Source organism: Cupressus sempervirens, chromosome 7, assembly GCF_028749045.1.
Source record: "Cupressus sempervirens isolate cs-2001-9-10 chromosome 7, ASM2874904v1, whole genome shotgun sequence".
In the NCBI taxonomy this organism is placed as follows: domain Eukaryota; kingdom Viridiplantae; phylum Streptophyta; class Pinopsida; order Cupressales; family Cupressaceae; genus Cupressus; species Cupressus sempervirens.
In genome coordinates, this window is record NC_143124.1 from 684,924,686 (window position 1) to 684,931,640 (window position 6,955).

Sequence of the window (6,955 nt, forward strand, 5' to 3'; positions counted from 1 at the left end):
TAAACCAGAAGGAACAATGACAAGAAGTAAGTTGAAAGGAACTTGTTTACTTGCTGATTTTGAACCTAGAAATGTCAAAGATGCACTAGACAATGAAAGTTGGATTGAAGCTATGAATGAAGAGATAGAACAGATAGAGGGAAAAAAAACATGGACTCTTGTACCAAGACCCAAAGACAAAAATGTGATTGGAACAAAATGGGTATTTAGAAACAAACTAAATCAAGATGGTAAGATATCAAGGAACAAAGCTAGACTAGTATGCAAAGGATACTCTCAAGAAGAAGGTGTAGACTATGGAGAAACTTTTGCTCCTGTTGCAAGATTGGAAGGTGTCAGAATCTTACTTTCATATGCTGCATTCAAAGGATTCAAAGTTTATCAGATGGATGTTAAGTCAACATTTCTCAATGGCATATTGGATGAAAAGGTTTACATTGAACAGCCTAAAGGTTTTGTTGATCCAGACAAGAAGGACATGGTCTACAAATTGCATAAAGCATTATATGGTCTAAAACAAGCCTTTAGAGCATGGTATGAAAGATTGCATAACTATCTTATTCAGATTGGTTTTTAAAGAACTAATGACAACAGCAGTTTGTACATAAAGGAAGGACCAGATACTAAGATTGTTTTGGGAGAAATATTTGTAGATGATACTTTGTTCACAAGAAATGATGATCTTTGCAAAGAATTTTCAGAGCAAATGAACAAGGAATTTGAAATGTCAATGTTTGGTGAAATAAAATTCTTTTTTGGTCTTCAAATTCAATAGAATAAGAATGGCATCTACATCACTCAATCTAAATACATCAAGCAAATACTGAAAAAGTTTGGCATGGAAGACTGCAAACCAAACTGACCAAGGACGATGAATCAAAGGAAGTGGATTAGACATTGTATAGATCTATGATTGGAATGTTGCAATATGTAGTGCACACAAGACCAAACATTGCCCTTGCAGTAGGAATTGTAGCAAGATTCTCGGCAAAACCAAAACAAAATCACATGATGGAAATCAAAAAGATCATGAGATACTTAAAAGGAACTAAAGAATATGGATTATGGTATAAACTTGGAGGAAATCTAGATTTAAAGGTGTTCACTGATGCAGATTGGGCAGGAAATATTGATGATAGAAAGAGCACAAGTGGAGGAGCTTTCTTTCTTGGAAAAATGTTGGTTTCTTGGACAAGTAAAATGCAAAATTGTACATCTCAATCCACAAAAGAAGCTGAATATGTTGCAGCAGCAGTAAATTGCTCAAACATTGTGTGGTTTAAACAATTACTGGAAGGTATGAAGCAAGAAATCAAAGAACCTGTTGTTATGTTTTGTGATAACACAAGTGCAATTAACATCTCCAAGAATCTAGTGATGCATGCAAAAACCAAGCATATTGCCATAAAGTACCACTTTGTTAGAGAATTGGTACAAGAAAAGGAAATAAGATTGGAATATGTCCATAAAAAGGAACAAATTTCTAACATATTCACAAAGCCTTTACCTAAGGATGCATTCTTGTATCTAAGAGGTAAGTTAGGGGTCATTCCCCTATCTGAAGCTCACTAAAATACAGCTTTAGTGATGCATCAACAAGAATAGAATTGAAAATCTATCAGTTGATGCAACAAACTAATGAAAACATTGCATATGAATCAGTACATTAGGTACAATGCTATTCAGTTATTTTGAGTTGTCTTTGGCATGCGTTGTCAAAGAGGGAGAGTATACTATCATATCTTTCTGTAATTTGCAAAATATCAGAGTTTGTATAAAAGGGAGCGATTATTATGAAAGAGGGAGTTTTTTGTATTTAAAAAGAAAGTAAAGTATTCTATTAGTAAAAAATTTATTTTCAAATTTCATTCTGCTATGACATATTGTGTTGCCATCAATGCCAAAGAGGGAGATTATTGGATACAATTGTTCAAATTGTGTGTTGTCTTTGATGTCACACAAATGTCATATCAATCATCAGATAGTGTCTAACAAGCTCAGAAGGTCAACAAGGAAAAGGATAGTGTCTATCGAGCTCAAAAGGTCAGCAAGGCAAAGGACAATATCTACCAAGCTCAGAAGGTCAGCAAGGCAAGGACAGTGTTTACCGAGCTTAGATGGTCAGCGAGGCAAAAGGATAGAATCTACCGAGCTCACCCAGTCATCAAAGGAAATGTGATTGAAGCGGATCTTATCAAGCTCACTCGGTCATCAAAGGAGATGTGACTGAAGCAGTTCTTACCAAGCTCACTCGATCATCAAAATAAATGTGGCAGAAGCAATTCTTACCGAGCTCTCATGAAGGAATTTAGTTCTTACCGAGTAAACTCGGCAACTAAAGGATTTTACAGATATTACAATGTTAACCGAGTCAAGAAGGTTAACTCAGGTAATTTTTGGAAGCAGTATTTACTGAGCAGGGTTGGCCAGTAAAGGATTTCACTATTTTATGAAATAACATTCATTTGTTTAGAGTAATATCTATAACCAACTGATGTATGGTTTATTGGTAAATGTAACATGTAAATGGGCCGACTTGACAATCTGAATGGTATAAGTAAGAGGTCAAGTCATGAATTCTAAAAGTATAAAGTGGAATTAATGTAAAATGAAGATTGATTATTGTGGAAGAAAATTTGAAGGATGATCAGAGATCATTGAGGAGCAACAGAGCCATATTTGATCAAGGAGGATCTAAGGATGCTAAACAGAGACCTGTAACCAGAAAATTTAGTTGCATCTTCTTCAGGTCAATTCATTGTTACTTTCTAACCATTGTAGTAGTGATTTCAGATCTCTTAACAGAGTTGGTTTAACAGCCATTTTGTAAATCCTCTAACAAGGTGATAGTTCAGTTGAATTGTTCTAAAGACCTCTAGCAAGGCCACTCTTAACAGGGTGATTAAAATCCTCTAACAGGGTCACACCTAATAGTGTGTATTGTAACCTTTAACAGGGTTGGCTCCTAATAGGGCTCACTTCAGAAGAGTGAAAAATTGGTGACTAGTTACTTGGTGGTTTTTCCCATATTGGGTTTCCACATTAAATCTGGTGTCTCGTGTGTTCATTTTATTTTTAGTTACATGCATGAATGCCTAAAAAATAAGTAATAGTTTAATTTACCAAGTTACAGCATTTGTTTACCTAGTATCAGCAGTAACTAGATCTTTAAGACATCTAAGGGATCTGCAGATTAATTTTTGTAAGTAACTGATTCACCCCCCCCCTCTCGGTTACCCTATCTTTATTCCAAAAGTTTGACCTTATTTTTGGGTTATCTAGGCCTTCATCATTGAGTCTAAACTTTTTATTCCAAAAATTTTCAATAACTTTACTAATACATATGATATGGCAATGAAACTCATCTGGAAGTATGATATATCTAAAATGAACCTTCACCTATAAAATTAGAATATGTTGAGATTACATGACTAACTTACTAAAAATAGAAAGCTTCCACAAACATCAACTCTGCACTAAAATAGCCCTTATTAAAAAGACACAAATAGAACTAGAAGTATTTTGGGTGATGTAAGATTTCCCTTACAACTAGGATGCTACTCCATCAAACACCTAGGACAATTTGAGAAGTGGCCCTATCATTTCTCAGGTGTTCATGAGAAAACCAAGATGGTCAACTTCCTCCCTTGTCATCCATGATAAATCTTCTACTAGTTTCCCTTTCCATTTGACTAAATATTCTTCATAAGTTTTCCTCCTTGTACTTTTGCCAACATGAATGTCTAGTATCTCCTCAAACTCTTTTATGGCTGAAGTCATTACCAGAATATTTCATTGATGGCCTCATATTCAATGCATATGTCATGATAATATGTCAAGTTTGAAATGTTCAATACTGATGTAATATTCAATTCAATAGGCAATTTTATTTCATAGGCAATTCTTGAATTATGCTTTTTCAATATCTTGCAGGGTCCAAACTTCTTCATTTTCATCTTGTTATATGTACCTATTGAAAATATCTCCTTCCTCAAATGAACCATAACTTCATCTCCAACGTGAAATTTCTTATACATCTTTTTCTCATATGCCTTAGCCTTATATTTCATATTCATCTTTGTGATGTGCTTCCTCACCTCCTCATGGATGTTCTTCAAAAGTCCTACAAATCCTCAAACTTAGCACTACTTATCTCTCCTTTGTCCAACTTCCTCAATTCAGAAGAATTTCTATGACTCCTCCCATATACAATCTACAATGGTGATTCACCAATACTTGTGTTGATATAATTATTGTATGCATATTTTGTCTATGGTAAAATTAAATCCCTTCATTTTGGCTTATCTCCAACCAAACATCTCAACAAGTTACCCAAACTCTTATTCATCATCTATGTTTTTCTATCAACCTATGGATGATGTGATGAGCTAAATTTCATATATATCTTCAACTTCTTCCATAATGTGTGTTAGAAATACCTAAAAAACTTGGTATCTCAATCTAAAACTATGCTCCTTGGCAGGCCATGTAGTCTCACCACTTCTTTGAAAAATAACTCTACCACATTAACAACATCACCAGTATTTTTGTAGGGAATCAAATGTATCATCTTTGAAAATATATCAACCACTAAAAAAAATGAATCATGCCCTTGTTGGGTCCTTGGTAAATCAATAATGAAATCTAAGCTAACATCCTCCATGGCTTCTCTGGTATAGGTGATGGATGATACAACCCTGTGTTCTGCTTCACTTCTTTCACCATCTCACATACTTTGCAACTTTGTACAAACTTCTTGACATCTTGTTGCAACTATGGCTAATATTAATTCTCATTAGCCAAAGAAATGATTTTATCTTTACCAAAATTTCTAGCCAGTCCTCCATTATGCTTCTCCTTGATGAAATTGTCCCTCATTAAACTTATTGGAATGCACAATTGATTTCCTCTGAATAGTATTTGATCTTGGATAATAAAATCCAACTATTTTGTCTTGTCAATTATAAGAGGTTTTGTTCAAGATTTCCAAGTTCACAAAAATTAGGATCCTCTAATACAAACTTGTAAGTTCCTTAAACCCAACCACCTCAATTTGCATATGTGTTAGCAAATTTTGTCTCCTGCTAAGAGTATTTGCAACCCTGTTAGACTTTCCACTCCTAGGTTTGAAAAAAAAATGTGTAACTCTGAAAAAAATCATCCCACTTCAAATATTTTAATTTTCCTTGACTATTCAAATATTAAAAATCTTGATTATCAGTAGACAAAACAAACTATTTAGGAAGGAGGTGGTGTTTCCACTTCTTCAATGCTTGAACTATAGCATAAAATTCTTGATCATAATTAGAATATTTTCTTTTCAAATCATATAACTTTTCACTAAAATAGACAATAGGTCTACCTTCTTGGCTCAAAACAACTCCTATTACAATACCACTAGCATCACAATCTTCTTGAAACACCTTGTTAAAATATAAAATTGCTAAAACAAGATGTTTTGTAACTTTCAATTTCAACAAATTAAAACTCTCATCTACTCCTACAGCCCACTTAAATTCTTTCCTATCCCCTCTCATTATTGTAGTCAAGGGTCCAAAAACACTGCTAAAACTTTTGACAAGTCTTTTGTAAAAGCTAGCCAATCTATGAAAAGATCTTTACCTCAATAGAATTCCTTGGACTATGCCATTTGAGTATGGCCTTCACTTTCTTAGGGTCCATTTTTAGACCTTCTGTTGAAAATGAAAACCTTAGATACACTAATTCTTTGTTGACAAAATTGCATTTCTTCAAATTAATCAATAAATTTTCTTCCTTAACTTCTTAAAAACCCTACAAATATGCATTATATGCTCCTCCATTGTCTTACTAAAAATCAAAGTTTCATCAAGGTAAAAAATGAAAAACTTACCCAAAAATTCTTTCAGTACCCCATTCATAAGCTGCATGAAATTTATTAGTGCATTGGTTAGCCCAAAGGCATGACTAACCACTCATTCAACCATTATGTTGTCTTGAAAGCATTCTTCGATTCATATCTTTCTCTAACCAAAATCTGAAGGTACCCACTCTCCATATCTATCTTTATGAAGTATGTAGCTCTTCTTAAACATTCAATAATATCATCCATTCTTGGAAATTTAAATATGTACTTGATTGTGATCTTATTGATAGGTTGAGAATCTATGCACATCCTCCATTATCCATTCTTCTTTGGTGATAATACGGTTGGTGCAACACATGGGCTCATACTCTCAAATCAACCCCCTTTGCAACAACTTATGAACTTGTCTATGTATCTCTTCACTTTCCATTAGTGTTATTGTGTGTGCTACCTTACTTGGGAAATTGTCTCTTGGAATGAAGTCCATCTCATGGTTGATCTTCTTTACTAGTGGTAATCCTTCAGACATATCATTAGATACAATAAATGGAAATGCATCCAATAAATCGATCACTTATGTAGATATATTTTCTACTTCTTCTTTACCATCTTTTTGGATTATAGCAAAAAAATGTATTATCGTGCCTCATACCCTCTAGGAACTTCTTTCCACCAACAAAATATATTTTGGTAGTACTACATATATTTTCTTTTTTGACCTTCAATGGCTTAAGCTTATGTATCAATCCATCCTTTGTCAAAAAATAGGTATTTACATGACCATCATGCACAACATGCATGTTAAACTACCATGACCTACCTAGCAATATATGACATATGTCCATGGGTATGATATCACATAGTGCCTCATCATCGTAGCTTCCACTCTTCCACTTCACTGAGCATTTTCTATTGACCATGACCTTGTGGTCAACTTGCACCCAAGCAATATGGTATAGACACAAGTTTTTCTACCTTTTAAGCTTTAACTCAATGACCATCTCTTCTGACACCAAATTTTTAGTGCTTTCACCATCAATAATCACATTAGAACAATTATCCTCACACTTACACCTTGTTCAAAATAAGTTCCTCCTTTGATTAGGCTCA